At 45.5% G+C, this 26,949-nt stretch overlaps 1 protein-coding gene across 4 annotated transcripts in view; it reads right to left on the reverse strand.

Moving 5' to 3' along the window:
* The window catches only part of LOC142585930 (MFS-type transporter SLC18B1-like), a 63,671-nt gene extending 42,557 nt beyond the window's left edge, over positions 1–21,114 (reverse strand). Inside the window, exons 1-3 of one of the 4 annotated variants that reach the window (XM_075697041.1) lie at positions 20,956–21,111; positions 10,330–10,398; positions 4,257–4,429 (exon numbers count right to left, since the gene is read on the reverse strand). The gene's annotated coding sequence lies outside the window, so the exon portion shown is untranslated. Of the gene's footprint in view, positions 1–4,256; positions 4,430–10,329; positions 10,399–20,955 lie in introns of all 4 variants that reach the window. The other 3 variants (XM_075697040.1, XM_075697043.1, XM_075697039.1) reach the window with 3 other exon arrangements.
* Between the last annotated feature and the right edge of the window lie 5,835 nt (positions 21,115–26,949).

Here is a 26,949-nt window from a genome sequence, read left to right on the forward strand (position 1 = left end):
CGGCCGGCTCCGAGAGGGACCAAGATATGCGAGGTCCGTTCGCCTTGTTTACAGAGATGAGTTCGGCTTGTTTACACTAAATATGCATTTATCTCGAGTAACACTCCTGTACACGCTGAAATGCGTACGCCTGGCATGAGAGGTTGTTCACTTCTGCGATTTTTGGTTTATATGTGCAGCGCGACACAGACGCGGTACAAAGAAAGGACGACACGTCTGTGTCGCGCTGCACATATACGTCAAGAATGTTAACTTATCTACTCGCTCAATTCGCTTAGTTACCCGTACGATTGTTCTGACTATGCGGCTCCAGAAAAGTATGTCCAGAACAAAGCAAATACTAGCAGGTACAGTTTGCCCGCTGCACCCTGGCTTTTCTCTGCTCCTTTTTTGAAAAAAAATTTTTGTAGGCGTTCTGATTTTTCATGTAAAGTCGATTGATGTGCTTGTGTTCATTGTTTTGTAGTAAGCGAAAACACCGTGCGCTCCCGCTTGTGAGACAGCTGCGATAGCTTCAGCATTTACCGCCCGCAATATGTTGCTTGTTCTGTCAGCCTTAGTCGACGTGAGGAAAGTAAAATTATTTTTGCACGCTTAATAAGCGCTGTGTTATAGTAAATTAACCTGAGTAGTATGAAAAGATAAAGAAACATTTGCTGTCATATTACAGTCTGCAATGTGTGAATATTTATTTTGCCAGTTTGTCGTCTTATGTTATTAGTCCAATAAAAATAACCTGTTCTTACTATTAATGACTTGTTGCCTTTCCAGTGGCTTCGAATTCTGCCCCTCCCCCCAAGGCTCCAAGAACCAGTACTCATTCCCTGTTGCCACCAGCCATTGTTCATCCATTCCCTTGTACGAAATAAATTTGATCTAGAAGCTCGTGCATCTTGAATCTTTTTCCACTTGCGCATTTGCTGCTACGAAGCAGCTATTAAGTTTCCGGTATGAATCGTAAAAATAAGCTTTGCATAAGATGTGTGCATGTGAACATTTGAAATGCGTTTAAATCTACGTATCTGCACCGCATATATCGAAAACGTGCAGCTGTATGTGAACGACGTTTAGTGATGAACGACGGTCAACGGTCACTGACATAATTACAGGCACGATAGTTCTGTTGACGACATTCATTATTCGTCACGTTTCGCAGCCAAAATGTTCTCACATAATTGTCTACCACACGTGTGTGTAGTAATTTCTAAACACCCTTTAAAACATTTTTTGCCTTCCTCCTCCGCGAGAAAATTTCACATATTTCATGCTGAAAAACATTGCACCGCTTTTTGTTGCAAGGTAATGCGCGTTCGCACGCGAACTTTTGAGCTGTTCGAGCCACGAGCGTAGTCAGGATTTTATTTCGAGGAATCGAGGGGGGTCCTATTCCTTATATGAACAGACAACAGCAAAAGATTACGGGATGCGCGACCGCGTGGCAAAGCGATTCTTCTCCCCTTCTAGCGGTGACCCCTGGTGTCGACACCGATGCCTGCACGCGTGCGCGTCCCTCCGAGACTGCAAGCGTGTATGTTTCCGCGCTTCCTCCTTGCGCGCCCCCGGCGATATCCGTATGTAGCCGCGAGGTAGCCCTCTAGCGATATGCGTTGTGGCGGCTTCGACTGGCGAAACTGTGTGAAACGGGTTTAGAAGCGTGAACTTGCGGGCGCCACTGTGGCCAGCTTTTGTCGAATCACGAGCTCTGACGCATAGGGCCGGCCTGGTGGCGAACGCAACAAGTAATCTTTTTTTTCTGGCTGCCTGCACCTTTTCATGGCCAATCTTCGTTGTTTCCTTCTTTTTACGAATGGTGCGTGCTACCACGGAAGAGCGTGGCAGAAGACGCGCTCTATAGAAGGAGACCGGCAAGACGAAGATGGACAATTGATTTCCCTTGTATAAACGAAGTTCTGCCCGTCGAAGCCGCCATGGCGCATACCGCAAGATGGCGATATCCGATACATTCCGATATCGCCAGCGCGCAAAGAATAAGCGCAGAAACATGCATGCTTGCCGTGTTGGAGGGACGCGCATGCTGCAGGCGTCGGTCTTGACACCAGGGGTTCACCGCTAGAAAGGGAGGAGGGTTGCTTTGCTTCGCACTCGTGCATCCCGCAATCTTTTGCTGTTGACTGTACATTAGTGCATGTGTTTGTATATGCGCGTGTATATATGTACACACAAACTAAATATTTCGGGGGGCTGGCACCTCTCCGGCTTCGCCAACCGTTCCAGCTTAGGCTGCAGTAAAAAAGTGTCATCTTGCTCAGCGTTTGCGTACAGTTGCCGCATGTAGCTCGCGGCCAGCCGGCAAAAAAGCAAATGGAACACCACCCGGAATTTGCCTCCTGCACGCGCGAGGAGTGGCTCCACTGCAGAGCTGGATCATAAACTGGACCTATGCGCAACTCTGCTCTCTTCGGGAGCATATACAGGAACACTACTGGCGAAGCGAGCGGAGGCGAGCGCAACGACGAGGAACGCGGTGTGACGTCATACCAAATGGTGGCGGCGAAAAGGCGCGGCGCTGCGCAGCGGCGGAACACCTGTGGATCGGTGCTACTAGTGGCGCATGCGCAGTAGTGACTAGGGAGCGATAGAGAGAGAAATATCCGCGGCGAGGCGCGCGTTGTGACGTCATGTGCCTCCTCGGAGCACCGCCACGGTGAAATCGCAAGTTCGCGGCCAGTAAAGCTTTCGCTTTAAAATTACGGCTCAGGACAGCCTAATCAACCTGTATCCAGGCGGCTGAACTGTCGGCGCTTTGAGGTTAGCCGTCACGTGCAGGCGCGACTTGCCCCGGACTTGGTTGAAAGCGCAACGACAATCTTCATCTAGATTTAAGAATTCAGCCTTCTAATGCGGGAACGTTTTCTAGACTGATGTTCGACAGACTTTGTGTAACAAATGGACAACAAAATCGATATCAGCTGCGCGCTTCTGTTGCGTTGGCCTCACAACGTTTCTTTTAGCTGTTAAGCGCTTTATGTTCAAAATTGATTCAATGTATTCCGCAATTTAAAACTCATAGATAAATTGCACTTTCTAGCATGTGCGTTAAATATAGATAATATTTAGAAAGTCATGCATATTCTGGGTAATTTCTTTTGATATTCTAAAAAATGTTTGCTCGAAATATTCCGGTAACCATTGAATGACGTTATTTATACTAGTACCCGACCGTCAGGTGTGTGCGTGCAACTCTGTGCAGCAGTGGACTAAAATGGCGTGGCTCAAGGCGAGTCGATCGGGTTGATGATTCACGTAATCACTAAAAGGATGGTGTTTTCAGACCAGCGCTCTGATATAGTTTACTAAAGCATGAGAACGCTGGCTTGCACAGCGCTTGTAGCGCACACACAATGCCCTGCTCAGTTTGCCTGTGCCATCTCCAGAAATATATTATGGGAATGCGACCACACACAGTACAATTTTGTCCATAAGTCCAAAAATACCTACTTCAAAGGCAAATGTGATACTTGAAGTCTTGAATAAATCGGTTCCGCAGAAATTTGTAGGGTGGAAGTAATTTTATGAAGAAAAAAATGTTGTTCGATTGAGAGAGAGAGAGACAGATCGATGAATGAAAGGAAATGAGGTTTAACAGGCTGAGCTTGGTTGGCTACCCTGCTCTGGGCAAGTGCAAAAGGGAAGTGAAAGTTGTGAAGAGAGAAGAAAGGTTTACAGAATGCAATCACAAACCCGAAAGTACCACGAAGCTACAAAGGAGCGCGCATAAGGCTTCCTCAGAAAGAAAACTTCTAAGTTGAAGGGTCAGGGGGTGTGATATTGTACCAGATCAACTAGACGTGACAGTCTCCACAAAACGATAAAATGAAAAATTCTGGATTGTGGACCCTTGGGATTCGCCGTTTAATGCGCGGAATTAGAGGTGGCAAACTTGCCGATTCTTTATTCACTGTTTTTGACCTGCCTGTGTCTGTTTTGAACTGTAATTTCGCCGGCTGCAGGTTATAGTCCGACTAAAGATACGTCAAGACAATACTGCAGCCTTGCTACAGTATTCAGGCCTCCACAAGCACCCTGACGTAAGCAAGAAGGAAAATACTGAATGTACGAGGCAAAAACAAGGCCCATCAATCTTACTGCCAGATTGCTTTTACGTGCAGGTTCTGTCAATATATATCTTAGTGTTATTTATTGGATATTATTGCAATATAAATTTTACGTATGCATACCACTGGCGGCGGTAATGAATGATTCTCATGCGACTGCACACATTATTTTTTACAAACCTTGCTCCGATGAATCACGCTGCTGGCAATTTTCACTTGTTGGTGGAAAACTGCACTGCCATCTAAGTGCTGCCAGGCGGTGTGGTGACAGATGAACTTTGCCGCACCTGCTTCCGCTGTGGCTCGACGCCTGTCTTGCTCAGTGAGGGGCAAACCTTGACGGTGCGCTCTTCCTGCGCGCGCATATCGTCATCGTGAAACGCCGCCGCCCTTGGCACGAGGCAGATAAGCGGCTTGTAAAAGCTTCAAAGCAATGGTCATCTTAGATCCTGATGGCTCGTTGGCTCTCTGTTGACTTGGGCGGATCTAGCGTATAGCTCTTCGCGCACGGCTAGACGCGGTCCTCCTAACTGCTGCGCGCAGTAGCAGCGCTCTAGGATGTCACTTGCGAGAGTAAGTGTTGGCTGTAGTTGGCACGCTTTATGTTAGCAGCATGAAAGTCCGCGCATGTGATCAGGCAAGCTTATCCTTCGTTGTACATGCGCGTCATTCGCCGATAACATCCGTCGGTATCTCGAGAAAGCGCCGCAAGTGTAGTCAAAGGCCACTCGCTGAAACGACGTTACTACCGCTGAGGACGTCTGTACAATTTGTAAACAGTGTTAGGGCCTATTACCGTCTGCGCATCACGTGTAGCGTAGAATGACAGGCTTTCCAATGAAGCTCTGGATTAAAGGCCAGTGTGAGGAGCCTTTCTGAACTTTTCCCTATCCTTCAATTTCTTCCGAATTCACACTCAATGGGTAGTAGCTGCGCCGCATGAACACAGGATGATGACCATGATGACATTGACGCTCGGATAGACGCACTGGCCAGAGAGACTGAACGACTACGCAAACATAAAGAATTGGTAATTCTGCGTCGTCAGAAAATAGGACCAACACGTGACGCATCAACCACTGCGAATGCCACCGTTACGCCTGGATCCCGTCCGGCACCACAGGTCAACCAAGCTGTTTGGACAGCAGTTTTAGATAAACTTGCTCAACTAACGTTGCTCATTCAGAATTGCCTGCATCATGGCTAATTCTCTGCAGCAGCTGTCACAGGATGGAATTCTACAGTGGAATTGTCGGGGCCTAAACTCCAAGTTAGGAGAAATTAAAACCAAGCTTCAATACAATAAGCTACATGTATGGGCACTGCTTATTCAAGAGCATAATAAGCTATGCTCCCTGTCTAATTTTAATGGGTATCATAACCCATCTATTAGAGATAGACGTGCAACTACAATGGCTTCAGCTCCGGGAAAAGCTGCAGTTTATATATCATCGCATATTGCTCACACAGTGATTGATCTGGAGCTATGGTGTAATGGTAATCTAGAAGTTGTCGGGGTCCTGACACGACCAGTGAAGACTCCTGTCATTATAGTGTCATTCTACGCCAGACCGCAGCGCACACGTTTGAACTTGGGGTGGATAGCCCATCTGCGGTCTACGTACGCGGGAATTCCTATTCTCGTGGGTGGAGACTTCAATGCCCCACATACAGAATGGGGGTACAAGTACAACTCCCGAAGAGGATACCAAGTTAAAAACATCATGAGCGATGCCACTTTTACACTACTGAACCATCGGAGGAAGTTGTGCTTAGGAGGCTTCGGGCCGGGGTGGCCCTTACACCGGTTGTTATCTCAAGGTGGAACTGGTCACATTTACCACTGGGAGCTACGTGTCCATAGTGCTCCGTTCCTGTGATGGAAGCAGATGCATACCACCTAATATGGACATGTACTGGTTTAAAATCGGAACGCTCGCGTCTCCTACTGCAAGCCGGCCTCCGCTACAGTCTGACAACCAGCTATGACCGCTGGATACATGACAACAGATTCCACAAAACACTGCTTCAATTCATACACAACACAGGCCTCACAGCACACATATAATACACATATCCGCATCAAGAATTATGCCTTAAGGGCAAGTCTTTATCGCAATAAAAAAAATGAACACAGCGACGCCTGCAAGAGGATGTGACGAGGGAAGAGCCGCAAAAACAAAAGGCACCAACTTTCGACAGCACTGCCTTTTGTATCGATTTTACTCACTTTGCCCTCATCTGGTCTTCATAGGTACATTTACCCGCCGTGGTTGGTCAGTGGCTATGCCATTGGGCTGCTAAGCAAGAGGTCGCGGGATCGAATCCCGGTTTCGGCGGCCGCATTTCCATGGAGCGACAACACGTGTGTGCTTAGATTTAGGTGCACGTTAAAGAACCCCCAGATCGTCCAAATGTCCGAAGGCTCTTACTACGGCATGCCTCATAATCACATCGTGGCTTTGACATGTAAAATCTCATCATGTTTTTTTTCAAATAAGAGATACATGCCTTCTGTGGTCGAGAATGAGAGGGCGTTGCTGTCCTTGCTGTCCGACTTCAAGGAAACGTGAGAAGCCAAAATATTTTCGTTAGGCTGCTCGAGCGATTTAGGAGAAATTAGCTGTACTTGAAAAATGAAAAGAGTTGTGATATAAGGAATCCTCGGAGGAGATTGTTATTTATGCTCTCAGGTTGTAAAAGAATTCGCGAAATGTGCACAATAGAAATTCAAGCATGTTGTTCTGGAATTTGTGATTCCGGATCAAAAAGGGATATCACAAATTATGCAAACGACTATTACAGTGTTTGAAGCGAATAAGCTTGCTGTAACTAACGGTAGCTTGCCAAGAGCTCTTAGTTTGTTTACGTCTTTTGAAAAACTTATTCACAAAATAGAACTGGTGGCTGTATTACAATGTCGTCCTGCTTTAGATAGTCTAGCAGACGCATTTACAAAATTGCACTACTTGTTTTTGATTGGAGCTACCTGAGAGCTTCCGTTTTCTTTTCTTTTTGTCAACTCTACGTTGTAGTTTTGAAGTCGTAGTCGATAAACCCGTAGAAGACGCGAAACGGTGCCAATTAAATGTTGGTATTATTGGGCGTAGTTATGACAAAATAATATGTAGGCGTACATTAGCAAAGTGTTGCGGTTACAAACCTCGATTCATTACTTACTTCATCCTGATGCCGTCACAATAAACAAGTACTTCGACACAGTGTTATACGCGAGGGTTACGGCGCCTGCCGATCGGCGCGAAGACGACGACGATTCCGGGAAGGTGCAGGAGATTCCCATGCCAATGGAAAATAAGAAGGAAACAATTATGCGAAGCGACCACACAGTGATCGAAGAAACAAAACCGAGAAACCGAACAGAAGACAAAGGAAAAAAAACGAGAAGAGGCGGCACGTGTGAAATAGAGGAAAACCAAAGCAAACCAGTTCGATCGGGGGAGACTTCTTTTGCCTTTGTTATTTTATTTTGAGCTGTCCTGTTCTTAGCCAGTCCCCCAGGGCTGAGAATGTGCTCCAGCATAGCAACGTTACTTCTGCAAGACTACTTAGGATGCGGAGATGCGCGCTTGCAGGCCAGAAGGACCCAGGCATGCAGTGCCTTCACCCAGTCACTTTGGAGCTTCCCCGATGGCATGGGGGCTCCCGACAACGACGCGCCCCCTTGAAACCAATTCAAGGGCAATGCAGCTCCTGGTCGAAGGAGCGTGGCAAAATGGCGCTTTGGACCTGGTGCGGGACACCATCGCTCAGCCACCTAGACCGTACGCCAAAATGGTATGGCGAATCTCGGAGACACTTTGTCTATAGCAGAGCAACGGCCAAGAAGGTTCTATAATATTCCCTCTACTGGAAACGCAACCGGCCACCTGGAGACTTCCCAAGAGGTGTGCTACGCCGCTGACCCTATCACCGCCGTCCAACTTCTTTGAGGATAGTCGTCAGCAATTGGGATTGTTTGACTACTTTGTACCTATTGTGTCCACTTACAAGTAGATGGGTTTTCCTTCTTTTTGTACCGCTGTTTGTGCGGATACTGTGACTGTGACTGCTACATACGCATGGCATATTTCCGTTTAACGATATCCTTAGCTCTCTCATTGCTTGTTAACATTGTGAACTATTAGGCACAAAATTCTTTATTACAAAAACACAGGTGTCATGTTCAAGTATGTTTTACTCTTGGTAAAGTGATAAAGGGAGTGAGCTGTATAGGAAGTACCTTTTGCTTTGCTAGAATTAGCTCACGAATTGTACAACACGTAAAAAAGAGCAAGGCTCATCGCTAACTGTTAAATTAATATTTCCTTCCTCGTAATACGGAGGTATACATCAGGAACTGTGAGAAATATGAAAGCCTGATACATGTTTAAATGCTTGACGTTGACCAACCCTGCTTCAAAGATATCTTCATTGCTTTATAAAAGTGATGGTCGGGGCACTGACACCAAGACAAAAGCTACGGCGAGTGGCAGACGAGGATGAAATAAGACACAAACGGCATATACGGGCGCACTTTTCACTGACACTCTTTTCACCGTTTTATTCGATGGCGAAGACTTCCAATATTCCCAGCGCCACATTGTTACTGGTTAGAAAATGGCTAGGGCTGCACTGAGCAGTAGGCTGCACTGACACTGTTTGGGTTACATCTATGTCTCGCGGTCATCAATGAATATTGAACACGTTGAGCAATGTACTATGTTCAAGAAGGCTCATTCATTTAGAAACCGTCTTTTGGGTATTTCCTACATTTTTCTATTTTTATCACTGATGTGACTAGTGTGCATGACAAGCGGATTTTTGATGGCGTTTTTTTCGAAGATCAGACATTCAAGTTTAGGCTGGACTTGGTGGCTTGGAAGCTTTTGACAGCATCGGCCAATTACTTGCGTTCCGGGCGAACACGCCACGGCTAGGCGAAGTGGTTGTCCGCCAACGCTTTACGTATTCGTTCGCTCGAGCAAGGTGCACCCCGCAGTCTATACAGGGTGTCTCTTTCTTTAGCTGTACCAAATCTTTAAAAGTAGAAACATATAAACCACGGCAAAGTTATGATTCCAATTCGAGTGTACAGATAGGCAGCCTCTAGATACAGAGCAATTTCCGCAATTACGTGCGTAATTAGCGAAGTTGCGGTAATTTACTTTCTAATTATCAACAATAAGTGGCTACAGTAAATGAGTGCTTTGGGGCCCATCCTCCACACTACCTATTCTAGCGATTAAATTTTGAAAAGCGGATTTGATGTGGGAGCTACGCGAACAATTAATTCCTTTGGCAGGCTCTTTGAAACCGAAACGTCGTCGATGTGCCCCCCCCCCCCCCCCCCCACCCCGCCTTTTGTCACGTCTCCGAGGTCACAACGGGTCCGGCCCCGCGAGCAGCTTGCGCCATTTCCTTGCTGTCTGCGGCGTTGGCCTAGCGCTTCAACGCCGGCGGGCCGTGAAGTTTACTTCGTCATTCCGTTGGGCCCCTGAAACGGCATTTCGTCGATGGAAGTGCACACGGGGCGCACGACGGAATGACGAAGTAAATTTGGCGGACTGCCGGCATTTAAGCGCTAGGCCAGCGCCGCAGACAGCAAGGAGATGGCGCAAGCTGCTTGCGGGGCCGGACCAGCAGTGATCTCAAAGACGCGACGAAAGGCAGGGGAGGGGGGGGGGGCACATCGACGACGCAGACGCTCTTTTTCCAGCCAGTTTCGCTTTCAAGGAGCCTGTCAAGGGGAACTAACTGTTTGCGTAACTCCGAACTGAAATCCGCTATTCAAAATTTAATGGTTTGTATAGGTAGTGTCGAGGATGGGCCCCAAAGTACTCATTTGCTGTAGCAACTTATTCTTGACAATTAGAAAGTATATTACCGAAACTTCGCAAATTACACACGTAATTGCGGAAATTGCTCTGTATCTGGAGGCTGCCTAACCGTACGCTCGTATGGTAAACATAACATTAGCGTGATTTATATTTCTCTAATTTTAAAAATTTGGTGCAGATAGAAAAAAAAAACACCCTGTATAGCACTCGAGCAGCTACCATAGTAGGCACAACATAGCACGAGTTTCCTGGAGGAGAGTTGTTTGTTAGTTCTAGTCATTTGAAAGCAAACATCACCGGTGTGCGCGAAGAAAGCACAGGCAAGCAGGCGCATAGTACTTCCAAAGCGATATACCGAAGCCGGTGCCCTTACTCTATCGCCGCTACACTGCATACGTCTCTGGCCGATCCCTTACCTGAAGGCATTGTCTTCACTCCTGTCTTTTACAGGTTTCCCTGTAGGGCCTGCTTCACCTCGACGGGACCTGCAGCCGTTTGCTGGTCAATTGTGTGAAGCACGGAGTTTCGGTTCGGCGGCCGCGCCATGCGCAGAACAGTCACACCATTGAGCGCAACTCCACCTGAAGGCGGCCTCTGGCACTAGGGAACGTGTTTTGAGCGGCGAGGGCATCGATTTTTCCCCCTCACCATCTCGAGCGATTCCTTGCGCGCTGACCTCAAAGCGAAAAATACCAGATAATCGTGGCTAGGCCGGGTCCCCTAAGCCGGCGGGAAAACACGCAAGGAAACCGGGATGAAGTCTTACATGCTTTAGATTTGCTATTTTGCTGTAGTGGCGGTCACTTATTTTCTAAGCTTAATGGCACTGTTCAAAGGTATGCGCTGAAGCTTATAAAAAGCATTCCATTCAAGCAGTGTGCTGACAGTGGACAAACAGAAGAGAAGCAAGGAGCTTCCCTCCTTATCACAACTCGTCCACTTATTGCAATATTCACAGGACATGAAAATCAATCATTATACCCCATTGTTTTGCCAGGAATGAAGTTAAGAGTGCCTTTCATGGAAAACCTGTACATTTGCCGGAGTGGAGCATTTATGCCCCCTTTTCTTGACAAGATGCACGAGAAGAAGCATTGCCTCTTAATATAGACCGTTCAAACGCACGATAGAAGGTTTCGCATGTTATATAAATTTTATTTTTGCATAAGGAGAATGCAAACATTGATTAAGATGTAGTAGAGGGCTATTATCATTATTATCATCAGCCTGACTGCGCACACTGCAGGACAAAGGCCTCTCCCATACTTCTCCAACTACCCCGGTCATGTGCTAATTGTGGCCATGTTGTCCCTGCAAACTTCATAATCTTATCCGTCCACCTAACTTTCTGCCACCCCCTGCTACGCTTCCCTTCTCTTGGAATCCAGTCCGTTACCGTTAATGACCATCGGTTATCTTCCCTCTTTATTACATGCCCAGCCCATGCCCATTTCTTTTTCTTGATTTCAATTTAGATGTCATTAACTCGACTTTGTTCCCTCACCAAATCTGCTCTCTCCTTATTCCTTAACATTACACCCATCATTATTCTTTCCATAGTTCGTTGCGTCGTCCTCAATTTAAGTGGAACCCTTTTCGTAAGCCTCCAGGTTTCTGCTCCGTAGGTGAGTACTGGTAAGACACAGCGGTTATATACTTTTCTCTTGAGGGATAATCGCAACCTGCCGGTCATGATCTGAGAATGCCTGCCAAACGCACCCCAGCCCCATTCTTATTCTTCTGATTATTTCAGTCTCATGATCCAGTTCCGCGGTAACTACCTGCCCTGAGTAAATGTATTCCCTTACCACTTCTAGTGCCTCGCTACCTATCGTAAACTGCTGTTCTCTTCCGACACTGTTAAACATTACTTTAGTTTTCTGCAGATTAATTTTTAGACCAAGCCTTCTGCTTTGCCTCTCCAGGTCAGTGAACCTGCATTGCAGTTGGTCCCCTGAGTTACTAAGCAAGGCAATATCATCAGCGAATCGCAAGTTACTAAGGTATTCTCCATTAACTCTTATCCCCAATTCTTTCCAATGAAGGTCTCTGAATACCTCGTGTAAACACGCTGTGAATAGCATTGGAGAGATCGTATCTCCCTGCCTGACGCCTTTCTTTATTGGGATTTTGTTGCTTTCTTTACGGAGGACTACGATGGCTGTGGAGCCGTTATAGATATCTTTCAGTATTTTTACATACGGCTCGTCTACACCCTGATTCCGTAATGCCTGCATGACTGCTGAGGTTCGGACTCGAAACCTCAGCAGTAGAGGGTAGTTATAAGCAAACTGATATTTCGTATTATATTCTTACAAGTAATTTAAAATGTGCAATCGGACACAAAATTTTACGGGACATTGGTTGACAATCGAAATTTCTACTCTGTTAAGGCATGGAACCTCTAATATAATTCAAGGTGTTGGTGCCAAATGCTACTACACACAGAAACCTAGTATTCGTGGCCATATCCCCTAGCTTCGCGAAAATGTAGCTATCTGGCAAATCATGAATGCCATGAACTTTTCTGGTAGACCGTACGATTTGTTCAACCTGTTCAAGTGCTTTCAGCCCGAAAGAACCACAAACCAGGTTATAAGTAGAGTGGAAAATAGATTTATGACTTCTACGAAAAACTGATGCAATATGGAAGCTTTTCGCGAAGGATTTCCTTTAATGTAGCTTCTGAAACACAGACTGGTTATAATTGTTCTTACTCCGAAACACAAACGAAAAGATCGGCGTATCTCACGTACAGTGGGAAAGGATGTAAGCGAAGCGTTGTATGCTGTTTGCTTTCATAGACGATAATTAACTGTGATGTTGGCATAGAATGTCTAATTCTGCGTTTAGTCGAATACAAGAGTAGTGAGTTGATGTTACACGCTACCTTGCTTGCACCACTAGTGTTTGTCCGCGTAATTCACAGAACACACAGGGAGAGCTGTTTGCTTGCGGCGTTGTGCACCATTCTTCATAATGTCTGAGAGGGTTGAGCATTCTCATTGCGTCACATGGCACATAGCATCGCGGCCGAACTGTTAAACATTAATTGAACTATAGGGCGGCACTTAATTCAATTAATATAGTTGTATGCATATATTGTACACATATATTCGCGGTGTGCAGCACGTTTCGCTGCGTAGCGAAGACGCTCCTGTTCCAGGCGGCGCTTCCTTCGGACCTGGGTGTCCTCGACGCTGAGTGCACGCTTTGGAGCCTTTTTGCTGGCGCGTGTTTACCTGCTCCTTCTGCATACGTGGCCAGTACGCTGTTAAAACGCCAGATCCAAGTGCTCTCTTCAGGGTATGGACGATTGTAATGTTTACATAATCCCATCCCAGCACGCGACCAGCACAGCCCAGCACCAGCATTTTTGTCGCACAGGAAAGCAAACACAGCACGTGCCATACGCACAAATGGTGCCTGCCTGGACGGATGGATGGATGGATGTTATGCGCGCCCCCTTTGAACGGTGCGGTGGGCTGCGCTACCAAGTTCTTGCTATTATGCTGCCTAATGTCCTACCTAGGTTAAAAAAAGAAAAAGCAAAAAAAAGAAAACACGATGAACTCCCACAACCAAATTTTCTGACCCCCTATTGTGAACTTTGTTTTTGTACGTCTCCGTCTTTTTGTCGTTTCCCTTCTTTTCTTCCACCAATCTACCAATCGCCTCTTACTAATCTCTATTACGGACATGTTTACTTTTCCCCAGCTCTCGCTGAACCCAAGGGCTTCAAGGGGGCCAGTGGTGCCTTAATCGACCGCTGGGCACATGTCTTCTTCTTTACCACCACAAGCACATGCTTCTTCTTCCGTCTTGTTTCTCGCTTTATAGGTGCGTGTTCGAAAAGTAATGAGCTTCCCTTTGAGTTATCATAAATTGTAGCTTTCCTGATTTCGTTTTTCCTTTTTTTCCATTGCCGCCACCCATGAGATTATTTCAGCCTCCCTGACTTTCTGCTGACCGAACGATATCCCCAGTGGGCTTTCTCTTCTTCCTTTAACCTTTCCGTCCCCTTTTCTCTTTCCCCAGTGTAGGGTAGCCAACAGAGCTCAGTACTGGTTAACATCCCTACCTTTCATTTATCATTTGCGCTCTCTCTCTCTTTCTGTCTCTCTCTCTCTATGACTTTCCGCTTGACGTTCTTTGTTGCTGTGTTGCTCACTGTACAGGCCGCATACTTGCTGGTAAGATTCCTGGTTCTTTTCCTCCATTGTGAATCAATATTTTTCCTGTACAGATACCTCAACACTCTCCCAGCCCATTTACTATCTTCCATATTCCTCAGTCGTTCTTCATCATCAATTTTACTGTGAGATTCCCTCACTTTTAAACTTGTCCAGCCCATATCACCCTGCACAGCTTCATTTGTAGTCTCCCCGTGAGCGCCCAATGCGAGGTGATCCACTGACCTTTGGTTCACATCGAGTCCTGATTGTACCCGTGATTCCAAGCAAACAACCGCATTTCCAAATGTAAGTCCTGGGAGCATTAAACCTTTCCACATACCCCGGAGCACCTAGTACCTATTGTATCCCCATAGCGCTCTGTTGTATTGTTGGATCTATTCTATCCTCACAGCCGGGAGGAATAAGGTTACTGAAAAAATTTAAAGATAACGACATGCTTTTATTTAGCCGCCGCCGCTGCTGCGAGGAGCATGAGAGGAAGCAGGAGAGAACGTCTGCGTCTCCCAATTTGTTGATTGCCGTCACGTGGTAATTTTCGCGCCCCTTTTCTCTATTTTTTCTTCTTTTCCGCGTCTCGGCGGACGCACCACCATGACAGTTGGCCGTCGAGTTTCCGCGGCGAAGCTTTCGCATGAAATTTCGGATATTTTGGCCGTTTCGTGGCTAACCCCCTCATTGAAGAACTCAGTTTTTGGTTTGTTTTCTGTTAGGGAATTATATTAGAGTACTGGAGATGCAAACGTGTACGAACGGAGCTTATTTGCCTTGTTGACGGGGTGCGGAGCTCAGACATGGGTAAGCTTACGCACGGGTGCTATTCCCGGTGCTCGTTCAGATTTGTTTTCCTGATCGCGCTGTCGTCAACAGCTGTATGAAGCTATGGAATGCGTAGGCTGTGTTTGCTAGAAACGTGCTAGAAACGTTATTCGTGCTACTGTTGTAGTACTGAGAGTGTGTAGCTTTGTCAGTCCATGATTTTGTTAGGCGCAGCATATATACTTTGCGAGGACAAGCTGTTCACTACCAGTGCAAATGATTTTGACTATTGTGAGTAGGCTTTCTCCGCTTCGCCGTATTGGCAGGATAAAGTGGTGCACGAGTTTGGTGGCTCATATTGACTTGGAACTGCGTAAAGGGGAAAGTGCTCATTGTTAGAAACCATTTCTGTGTGTAACTTTCGCCTTTGCATGCGCTTTGTTCAGAAATGAAGTACAGGTTCCACTGTGATGTTTGCGCTTGAGAGCCAACAGCACCAGTTTGTCATAAAAGCGTAAGACAAGTTTCACTGCATAAAGAGATGCCAGCGCCATTACAAAACGACGAGAATAGCTGAGATGATGTGTGTGGATCGCACACGTTTCTACACAACGCTCGCGTTATTCAGGCGAATATGTCGCGCGCCTTGCGTTCGCTCATCATGGTACTAAGATGATTAAATTATGAAGCTGCACACACGGCAGTCGGTTGGGTCCACACACGTACGCACTTCGAGCAGCGCAAACACATCCGAGTTGTTGAACCGGCAGCTACATAGTGCTGCCCACACGCAAACGCATCGCCTTTGGAATCATTATGCACGAAGGTGAGGCATGCAGACAGGACACAAGAGAAGTGGACAACACGAACGCCGACTATAAACTGAAGGGAGCACTGAGGCGTAATTCTCAGGCGTTCGGTATTTGAGAGAGGAAAATCCTGGTGATTGTACAGCTCTTAGTATGGATATCGAAGACCTGTGTTACTCATTGCCGCATGACGAGTTGCTAAATTCTGTAAATGAGTGCATTAAATAATAAATGCAAGAGCCGGCTTTTATTGATAGATGCGGTGTTTCCACGGGAGCTTTTCTAGAAATTCTTTCAATGTACTTAAAGTCGACGCTGATTGGGTGGAGAGATGGCGTGTTTCTGCAGAAATCAGGCATTTGTATTGGCTCAAAAGTTGCCCCTATTCTTAGCGATATTTACCTGAATAAGGTTGACAGCTGCTTAGAGAAAGCCTTAGGTGATTGCGTTATCAAGATATTTCGGTACGTTGATGATTACCTGATTTTCTGCAATAGGGAAGAATTCGATTCCGCTGCTACCTTAGTAAGTGAGCAATTTGAACTTTATGGAAGAGGATTAAAGTTTACGAAGGAATTTCCTCAGCGCCGCGTAATTCAGTTTCTAGACATTTCCTTGGTCTTCGAACAAAATCACGTTTGTTGGCAGTACTCCCCAAGGTCTTCGAAGCTCTTGTTAAAATTTCAAACTAAGCATTCCAATGTAGCAAAAAACGGAATTGCCATGTCGTGCCTTAAGTCTTCTCTCACCAGATCCCGCATGCACAAAATGAGCGCCAGCTTTAATGCACAGGTCCGGCGCCTATTAGAAGCAGGTTATCCTAGCATAGCAGTGGCCACTGTGACTGAACGCCTAAAGAAGTCGGTTTCGAGGGGGACGGACGTGATTACAGAAAGCAGTCATAGCAAAAAAAGAGTAGTGTCCATTCCGTACATTCATGCAGTATCGCACAGGCTTAAAAAAGTTGCAAGTAGATGTGATGTTAATGTTGCTTTCACTGCTCCCAATGAGCTAGGTAAGATATGCGCTGCCGTGCAAAGGAAAAAGGAGCAGGTAAAAGGCAAAAAAGAAGAACAGATATTTGTCCTGTGAAGCAGAATAAGAACAACAGTTTTACTGACTGTCGTATGGGTGTGGTTCATAAAGTTCCCTTTAGCTGTGGCCAGTTCTACGTAGGGCAAACGGGGCGGTGTATCAATCAGGGGCTAATGCAACATAAAATGTCATTAACCGGTGGATCGCCTTCTAATCTTTCCCTACATTGCCAAGATTGTATCTGCACACCAGAGTTAGATGAATGCGCGATATTGTACAGGTACAAGAATGAAGATACGCGTCTTATGGTAGAGGCATGGCATATCTATAATGTTGAAAGTGCGTGCGTGAGTCAGCCTTCGATTACTTTACATAAGGAAGAGATTAAGTGCCTTAAAGGGAAGCTGAAACACTTTTCGAAAAAAATTTCTTCTCTGCAGCAATCTACAGTTTTGAGTCCCCTGAACACGAATATCTGGTTCAAAAAGGGCGGAAACAAACGCAAGCGGCTGTTTTTTCAAGAAAACGCGCACCAGCGCCTCAGGGCATCGCGCGAACGCCGCTGTTGCCCGTGATTGGTCGGGGCTGCTGTGAAATCATTCGCGGCAGTCGCCGGTCGGCGCCGCCGTTTCAGAGCGTAGCACGCTGTTCTGTTCTGGCTTCATAGCTGAGTTGTAAGCATTATGGAATGTTCTCGCTGTCTCGGACAGCTTGTATTTTCGTCGTACGTGTTCGAACCGACAGCCGATACGGAAAACGATGGCGGCAACGGCGGCAACGACGATGTTGAGTGTGCCAACAGCGAGAGCGACGTGTGCACCTTGTCGCGCGTTGGAAATCTTAGCTGGTACGTATGTTTTTTTTTCATGTAGCTGCACGTTCCAATGACGGGAGAAAAAATGCGCTAAAGTGTCACTGGGAACTTGCTGCTGGAAGAATGCAGAAGCACTAACTTCTCATTAGATTGTAAACACGGGTGCAGTTCCGCGATGTCAAGCACCTTGCCGCTGCTTGTCTAAAGTCCCGTGGTTTTTTTAGTGTTGATACACGATCGCGAACATAAGTGCCGCGTTTCAATGCGCGCAAATGCAGTGCTGCGAGGTACAGTCATGGAAGTTGCTTATCATACACATCCAGAGATGTGCAATATTCATACTATGGTTCGACGACATTGCGATTGTGGCTCGATCAAGAATTGGTATGCGTGCTCCATGCTAGTGTTGACATAAAGATATTAGGCAGTTTTAGCACCGCCTTGTGGTAAGCACGATAACTGCAACCGTACGTCGAACGTCACTAGGCAAGCCTATACTCCATTTCATACCTCAGGTGCAACGCTGTGGAAGCTACGCACGAAGTCCGGTCACCAAAATTTATTACTGCGCGCGTTTCCCGTCTGTGCTTCGCAGCGTGCCAGCGGCGTTTGCTCGCGCGAGCATGCACGTGAAGCTGTCGCGACGGGCTGCAATTAAAAATTGCCGAAAAGAAAATTGGTTTAAAAGAAGGTGTTAGCAGCAGTATAAGTACACGGATTGTTTCTATGGGTAAATTCTTTTTTTTTTCATTCAGAACTGAGCTTATATATGTAAAATTTTCTAAAAAATCGGGTCAAGAAACAGCGAACTTTTTCTAAGTGCGAACGCAGCCACTGCAGGAAGTATCTCAAGCCTCCACAGCGTTGCACGTGATGTATGAAACGGAGTATAGCAACGCTAGTAACAACGCGTTTCCGAATTTGTCGTAAGGCTATCCGGCTATAACGGAAATGGTCCGAGCACACCACAGTTGATTTCGTCGGCACGAACTTCTCTCCTCACCGCACGGACCCACTGCGCTGCAAGCTTCTTGTTCTTCGGGAACCTGTGAAACACCACATCATCTCGCCCGCCTGTGTTCGCGCAGCCGAATGCTGCAGAGAACGAGGGCACGTTGGGCGCCCTTAGCTGTAGGCACTCACGCAGCACAGAAGGAAAGAACAGTTTACGAAAATCGCAACAGAAAACAAACGTGAGCGGCTGCGGCGGCGGCAGATCTCTCGTAGCGTCGTTCAGTAAAGCCCAGGACGGAAAGAGGCATGCCAGCACATACCAGCACGCCGGTCCGGCAGCTCGGTCCCCGCGAATGACGCCACTCTCGCCGGTTCTCTCCTCTGGCAACCACCTCACCCGGCGCTCCGGGAAGCGATGGGGGCGTGTCCGCAGGGGTGATTTAGAAAGCGATTTTCGGCTCTTATATTAACAAAACGAATAAAAAATTTTCGGAACCGTAAATTATTAGGTCTGTTCTTCCCAATCCCAGCAATTCATGGAAATTGAAAACCGTTTCAGCTTCCCTTTAACAGCTATGTCTCACGTAGACCGGCACATGTACTCTACTGACACGTGGTCATACCATTCCAGAGCCTGCGCAGATTAGTTTTGTGTCTTCTTTCTTCTTTTCGCCTCAGTGCTCCCTTCAGTTGATAGTCGGCGTTCGTGTTGTCCACTTCTCTTGTGTCCTCTCTGCACGCCTCACTTTTTTTTTTGCATAATGAATCCTTACCAACTAGCTCAGCTTTCTGTCGTTCTAAGCGTTTGGAGTGTACCGGCGAAACGTTCATCGCAGCCCTTTCACGCCGGGCAAGTGTCGTTAGAAAGCCAAATAAAGAACCTGATCAATGCAATAGAAATAACTCGCGAAGCCGGTTGATCTGTGCAAGCCGCGACAGTGTTCTTGCCTTCGAGTACAATGAATGGCAGTGGACGACATAACACTCAAAGCTCGGGCATCTATATAAACATCGTGTCCATCATGTATACATTTATGGCGAGACAAATAATTTTGGTTTTTGAGCTAGTACTCGACACTAAAAGGAATTTGTCCACCAAGCAAGAATCAAGAGCCTTCTTCTAACTGGACGCAGGCAGGCAAGCCAGGCAAGCCAGGCAAGCCACAAAACAAGCGTGCAGTTACGCGCTGAAAAAGCACAAAAATCATCTGCTTCCGCCAGCTTCACAGCGTTCCATCATCGCTGCTAGCACAGCACACAGTAATCAAGCCTTAATTGTGGCAAAAATTCATGCGCCAACACCCAACAACAATTTTTAGTGTGTAGATCTCCTCGTGTAATTCTATGGGCGACTTCCAAGCGAACGGCCCAACTTCGAGGGCGAGCTACGAGCGAAAAAACCAGCTGCGAGAAGGCCAGGAGAAGAGGAGGCCGGGCGAGGAGGAATGTCGCTACCTTTAAGTTTTATTCAGGGACCTTAAAGATGGATTGACGGATGGATGCTATGAACGTCTCCTTTGGAACGAGGCCGTGGGTTGCGCCACCAAGCTCTCGCTATTATACTGCCTAATGCCCGACCTAGGTTAAACAAGAAAAAAAAAAAGAAGAAAGAAACACTATGAACTCCAACCACCAAATTTTCTCATCCCCTATTGCGCATTTCGTTTTGAACCATGTATGGATGCGCGGAGGTGAGCGCCACCTGTCGGCGCTGCAAGAAACCCAGCAGCACGCGGGGCAAGGCCACAACAGCAGCAGCAGCAGCGCTAGGAAAGTGGGGATAAGAGCCCCCCCCCCTCCCCCCCCCCCTATGAAAGCTTCGCTTCAAAAAACAGAGACGAACTAAGCGCGGAAAGCAGCTGTATCTTGATGTAACTAAAAGGAAAAAAGTGATTTTGGGTTTGGGTTCGCAATTAAAGGTAGGAATGCAAGAAATGAACAAACCAACATTTAGATTTATGGATTGTAAATAGTTGTTACGCCAGCATTCAGCGGCGGAAACAGTAATGCAAGTAAGCGGGGAAGCCAGTCAAGCAAATCTGTAATTTAGTCTCTTTAGTAACATACCTGCTTTATGTTCGTAGTCATTTGGTGCTCCAGTCTTACAGGGCAATGCAGACATCAGCACTGCTCCCTAGGGTCTTAGATAGGCGCGCCTTACATACTGAATGTCTGAATTATTCCGCCTTATAGCCTAGCCTCGGCAAACGTGTGACATTTCTTGTTTCCACTATGCCCTTCACCATAGTGGGTGAAATGATCAGCTACACCTTGCAATCAGCCAAAAAAAAAAAAAAACGAAATAAAAGGAAAGCCGAGAACTCTTACATTACAGCTGGATAGACAAAAAACAGTTGCAAAAACACGCGCGTTATTGCTTTCGTGCTCGTCTGTCCAGCAACAACTATGTCCCTTTAAAAACGCCAACTAGGCTAACAGCGAGGTCCTATATGCCGTAGGCTATCGCTTCACATTTACCTGTAGTGACGCCATGGTTCTCAAAGAGGCGTCGTGCCTGACGTTCGTAGAAGCGCCGAGGTAAAACAGTGCTGCAGTGGAACAGGCAGCGAAAGTTGGGGTACAGGCTGCGGAGGCCTCCAAATAGCAACGCTTCCGAAGGGAATGAAGGGGCCAAGTTTTGGCACGCGTTCGTGCCTTGTCGAACGGTCTCCCCCGACAGCGCAGCCTGGCGTTAGGAGTCGGAAGGATCTCTTATACAAGGTGTCCCACGCAACTTGAGCCAAGAATTGAAAAATCAAAGGCCCGTCTTAAGCGAATTGAACCGAACGCATACTATTCGCAATAGCCTGTAGTAACTCAGACAATTCTTTTTGTTTTCCACATAGCTCACTAATTAATTAGCTTAATTACCCAACTATTTAATTATTGGCTGAGGACCCCAAGTATGTTACGCAGATTTGTAGAGCACCTTCAGAAACCAGTGATCGAGTTTTCTTTACGATATGTCTCACGTAGTCCTTTATTTCCGGGTAGCAAAGAAAGCCCGCGAAATATGAAAAAAAAAAAAAGCAACGTGGTGGAGCGTTTGCGCAGTGGTATTGTGCTGGTCGCAAGCGTGCGTTGGGTGAACAAGGTCGGCTGCATCGTGACTGGCGGCGGAGCGTTCTTTATCTCATCGGCAGCGCTCGGCCAGCAGCATGCATTTTCGCCGGAATCTGCCGTCATCCATTATTTCTTGCAGAAATGATGGCGTATGACAAACGTTAAAATTACGATTACATGTGCAACTGCTGCACTGCTATTTATTTTGTTCGTTAAGAACAGTGGAAAGGAATGTGCGTACGCAAGAATAAGGCACACGAGGTTCAAACAGATTGCCATGTGAACAGTTTGTTGGCTGGTATAATTTTTTTTTCACAACATTTCTTTGCGGTGAACTTGACTTCGCCGTTTTCAAAAGGATATCATTGTCGATTATTTGATTACGAATACACAACCAGATGATAGCTCGATTAGCCGAACGAAATATTTTCACGTTTTATTTGTTTCGCGCCGGCAGCATGAAGCTGTCGCTTTCTGATAGATCTTATTTAACTTTGAATACCTAGGTTAGAATGAAAAGTTTAGACAGGCATTTCTAGTATCCCTTGTTCGTTGTCAATCAAAACAGACTAACTATACCTTGTTCTTAGTTTGTGATGGAAGTTTCTCAATCCTTATCAGCGTCACAACAATGTTCATTTGGATTCTGCAACGGCCAATTAGGGTCGTCATAATTAGGCATTTGTCCAGTTGCGCGTGACACCTTGCAGCGTACAGTCACTTGTCAAGCGATTGATTAAATAAGAAAGGTTTTCATTTGTGCGCCAGTGCAGCGTATGGGTTCCTGGCTTAAGTATATCAGGCTTTGACACTATGGAAGTTTTAGTTGGGCACATTGAATTTGTAAATTGTAATATCTCGCATTTGCCCTTTTGTTGTAAGTAGCGCTATATTTCATAGTGGCATAAAGAAACGTGCAGTATTCCTGCCACGGCGCCCGCATTTCGATAGGGGCGAAATGCTAAAGCACCCTTGGGGAACTTTGATTTAGGTGCACGTTAAAGAACGCCAGGGGGTTAAAATTTCCGGAGTCCCTCACAGTGTGCCTGCTAATCAGATCGCGGTTTTTGGCATGTAGGCGCCCCTTATTTATTTTTTTACAAACCTGCAGCAGACAAAAAACTTAAGTAAACAGAAGCCCATCTTTTACTTCGCTTATTTGTCTTTGTGAGTGTATTTTTTTCTGCCACTATAATTTTAATACAGCTAGCGAATCTTACAGCAGCGATATGCGCTATGTTTTATTGTTATTCGGTATTTAGATGTCGCCTCTAATTTGTGCCAGCTACTCCCTTTCACATAGGGATTTAAAAGAAAGAATAAACCATAACAAAAATAGTGGTACTATAAAAACACAAATTCCGGTAACATTAGTACACTAATGTCACACTATAACTGAAAGACAACTCGAAATCATAAAAACGCGAAGTCCAATCACGTACGTAGACTAATGCCACACTAAAACTGAAAGTCAAAAACACAGCAACACAAAGTCCAGTCACATATGTGCACTAAAGTAAATACAGAGTCCGGTCACTTAGCTATACTAAAATAATGGCACATAAGAAATTACCGATTAAATTCTTATGAAGTTACAAAAAAAGGCATTGGATAGGCCAAAGTCGGGTCAAAGAAAAAGCTAGAATGCACTATCACATTTAAGCACTCTACTCAATACTTTCTGAGAATATTTCTCGCTTCTAGAAACCTTTGAATGGCCAGTAACCCTCGTCTTTGCAATAAGTATTGAATTTCAATTGAACTTTATTTCTCGTTCATTCAAACGAGGGTAGACTGAGACTAAAGGCATAAAGCCTGACAAAGGTCTCAGCCCCTGCGAACGACAGGTTTGACAGCAGATCACACACATATGAACAATTTTGTGCGTTACATGCGCAACAGCGTTAGTTACTGTGAAAATTCATGGTCCATGGTCATTAGTACTATGTACAGCAACAGCTAAGCACAACTAAGCATTTCAGATTCTAATTGTGTGCTCAATTTGTACAATTATAACGAAATAAACGTCAGCGAATTTATATAGCAATTAGTGCAAAACATCCGCAAGAAGAAAAAGACATCTTAATTGTGTGCCAAAAGTAATAAAGAACTGGCAACAAGACGTGGATGCAAACATGTTTGTGTTAACACAAAATGCAAAAAAAGAAAATGGAGTATGTTGGCTAAAGACCTAAGATCTTCCTGAGCCTGAAGGGCCTGCGATCTAGTGCCACTAAATCAAGTGCTAAGCGTTGTCTGTGTGTGTCGTGTCGCGGACATTCTAGGAGAAGATGCTGTACATCTTCATCAGCGTGGCCACAAGAGCATTCCGCACTATCAGCTCTTGAAATTTTATGTAGAAAGTGTTATGTGTACGCCGTACCGAGACGCAGACGGTGAACCAGCGTTTCAAAGGCTCTGGTTGTATTTTATGTGGACGGCATTTTAAGATGAAGTGATGGGTCTACGTAAAATAAATATGAAGATATCGAGTTTTGATAAAACCATGTCACTTTGCAACAACGGGCGGATATCTGTCTTAGTATGAGGCGCAATGCGCCTTGTGTTAGAGGGAGACCATGTGTGACGTTATTAACAAGGGCTGGTCCAGCTGCCTTATGTGCTGCAACATTCCCAGGGATATTGGAGGGGCCAGGTATCCATTGGAACATTACTGTGAGATTTTCTGCACTTGCGTTAACTAACGCCATATTTTTCAAATTGCTTATGTCCCTTTGAAGTGAAGGCAAAGCTGCCTGCGAGTCGCAAAGGATGACCCATTGTTCCCCTTTTTGGATCGAACTTATGTAGAGTAGCAAAGGCAATATTGCAAAAAGCTGTGCTGCTGTTGATGACGTCATGCGAGATATTTCAAACGTTTGTATTTGGTTACATTCTGCAATGATAAAAACAGCTGCAGAAGAATTTGTTTGGCAAGGACTATCTGGTATACACTTGAATGTAGCCAAGGTACCGAAAGTATATTTGGTATAACGCCAGTTGTTGTGCTGCTAGCATAAGCATATCTCGTTTGCGAATAATTCCTTCTACCGAAAGTTCAATTTTTGGAGCTACGAGTCGCCATGGAGGGTAAGAGATATTCGTGATTTGGTAGTAGATTCGTGATTTGGCAGTAGATTTTTGTGCACATGAGTCACTGAATTGATATTCGCCCTTTCTCTCTCAACTAGTGCACTTGCTAGTGGATGCCTTTTGTGCTGCGCTGAAACGCGAAAGTAGTGTCCACAGCTTTCAACCGTCCTCACAACAGGAAATGGTGGGTGGCGTGCCTCTGCAATTACTAAGGAACTTGAGGTTGCTCGAGGAACGCCTAAGCACACTCTAAGGCCCCTAGCTATTAATCGTTGGATGCTCTTCCGATGAACGAGATTTTCTATGCAGAACAAGTGAAGAACATGCTATGTTTCGCTTTATAAGTGCATTATGTACATTTAGTAATGATGAAACCGACCCTCCCCATGTCGTTCCTGCTACGCGGCGAATAACATTTATTAATGAGGGTATTTGTTGTTGAAGGGTTTTAATGTAAGAATTCCAAGAATGGTTGCCTGTTTAGTATAACGCCTTGAAATAGGTATTGTTTCACTGCGTCTAAAGGTTGTCCCAAAAGGCGCAGCTGAAGATCTTTTAGACGTCCTCTTGTGAAAGGCAACACAACCGTCTTACTGTAAGACAGTTCTATTTCTCTTTCCTTTAAGGATTTGTCCACAATGTTTAGGCCTTTCTGCAAAGTTGATTGAACAAGGCTGGTACTTGAACCAGAGGCCCAACTGCAAACATCATCCGCATATATATAATATATATAGTGTAGTGCAGGTGGAAATCTCCGAGGTAAATCCGCCATCACACAATTAAACAGAAACGAGCTTATCACACTGCCTTGTGTGACTCCTTGAATAATATTATGAGAGGAACTTTTTCCTTCGCTTGTTTGAATAAATATTAACCTGCCATTCAAGAAGTTGGATATCCACCGTAGCGCCCTTTCAGAGATTCCCTGTTCTAGCAGGCCACATAGTATATGAGCATGGCTGACTGTGTCGAAGGCTCGTTTAATGTCTGAAAACCGCTATTGTGACATTTGCCCTAGCTTGATCGTGTTCAACATACGTAACAATATCCAAAATTGCATTCATGGTGCATCGCCGCCTTCGAAATCCTGTCATGTGATCGGGAACTGTTTCTGTTTGCTAAAACCACCATTGCAACCTAGTGTCAATCATTTTCTCCATGACCTTGCATAAACAGCTTGTCAGACTCACAGAACGAAAGGATTCAAGAGAAAGAGGTGTTTTGCAAGGCTTCAATGTAGGTATCACAAGTGCCGTTATCCAAGAGTCAGGGACAATGCGCTATGTTATTCATACTTCTGTGTGTACGCTGACTGAGATTTATTTAATTTAGTACATGTTGCATTCCCTTCGGTCCAAGCAAAGGAGCAATAGACTACGTACCAACAGTAGCGCTGTCTTGTGTGCCTTGTTATTGCAGGCGTTATGTAAGTCGATGATTTCATTTCAAGCTTGTTGTTGAGAAGGTGGGAGAGCAATTAAAGCCTCAGCTGTTTTCCGCGTGATTCAAGTGTAGGTATAGAATTTTCTGTCATAAATCAAGAGGGAGAGTCCAGTCTTGCGAATTCATGAAATGTAAGCCTAACTGCCTTTGTATTTTTTCAAGACGCGTGATATTTGACTTAGCATAAGGATCCCATGATATACATTCAGTTTAGTTCTGGTCTAAAAAATGCACCAGGAGGGGCATTTGTCAGTTTGTGGCTTAGTAAACAGAGTTTTCGGAAAGCAGAACACTTACTAATAATGTGCATGTTCCATGATAATGTGGAAGTCAAAGTAACACCTAAGTATTTGTAGGTTTAGTCTCATGCTGTGGTGAAGAACTTATAGTGTGTAAGAAAATATAATGTTTTTTACGAGTAATACGAGGAAATACGGATTTCTCAGTGTTAATAAATATCCCCCATTCATTGCAATACTTCAATAAGTTAATTGAAGGCTTATGAGGCATTTTGTTTGTTTCGTCAATACGCACTCGGTTGTTCTTACTGCAAGTGGAAAGCTTTTCCAAAGTAATTTCCTGTGCAGTGGCCCTGTAGCCCATTTGCAAGAATCCAGCTCAGATAGGAGTGACAATTATTAGTCGCCTTTGTGATTGGTGTCATCGGTGAGACCCTATGAAAGATATCAACTTTGTCTTGTTTACCGAGCACGGTCGCTTGCGTCAGCTCTTTGCAAAGGAAACAAGAATGAAACGCTACCTTGTTTAACGATAAACAAATTGAGAAATGGGTTTGTTCTACGACCGCAGTACAGTAAGGTTGGCTGTCGACATCGTTTGACTGTACGCTAAGTTTTGCAGCCGTGGCGCAGA

This window comes from Dermacentor variabilis, chromosome 6 (assembly GCF_050947875.1).
Source record: "Dermacentor variabilis isolate Ectoservices chromosome 6, ASM5094787v1, whole genome shotgun sequence".
Taxonomy (NCBI): domain Eukaryota; kingdom Metazoa; phylum Arthropoda; class Arachnida; order Ixodida; family Ixodidae; genus Dermacentor; species Dermacentor variabilis.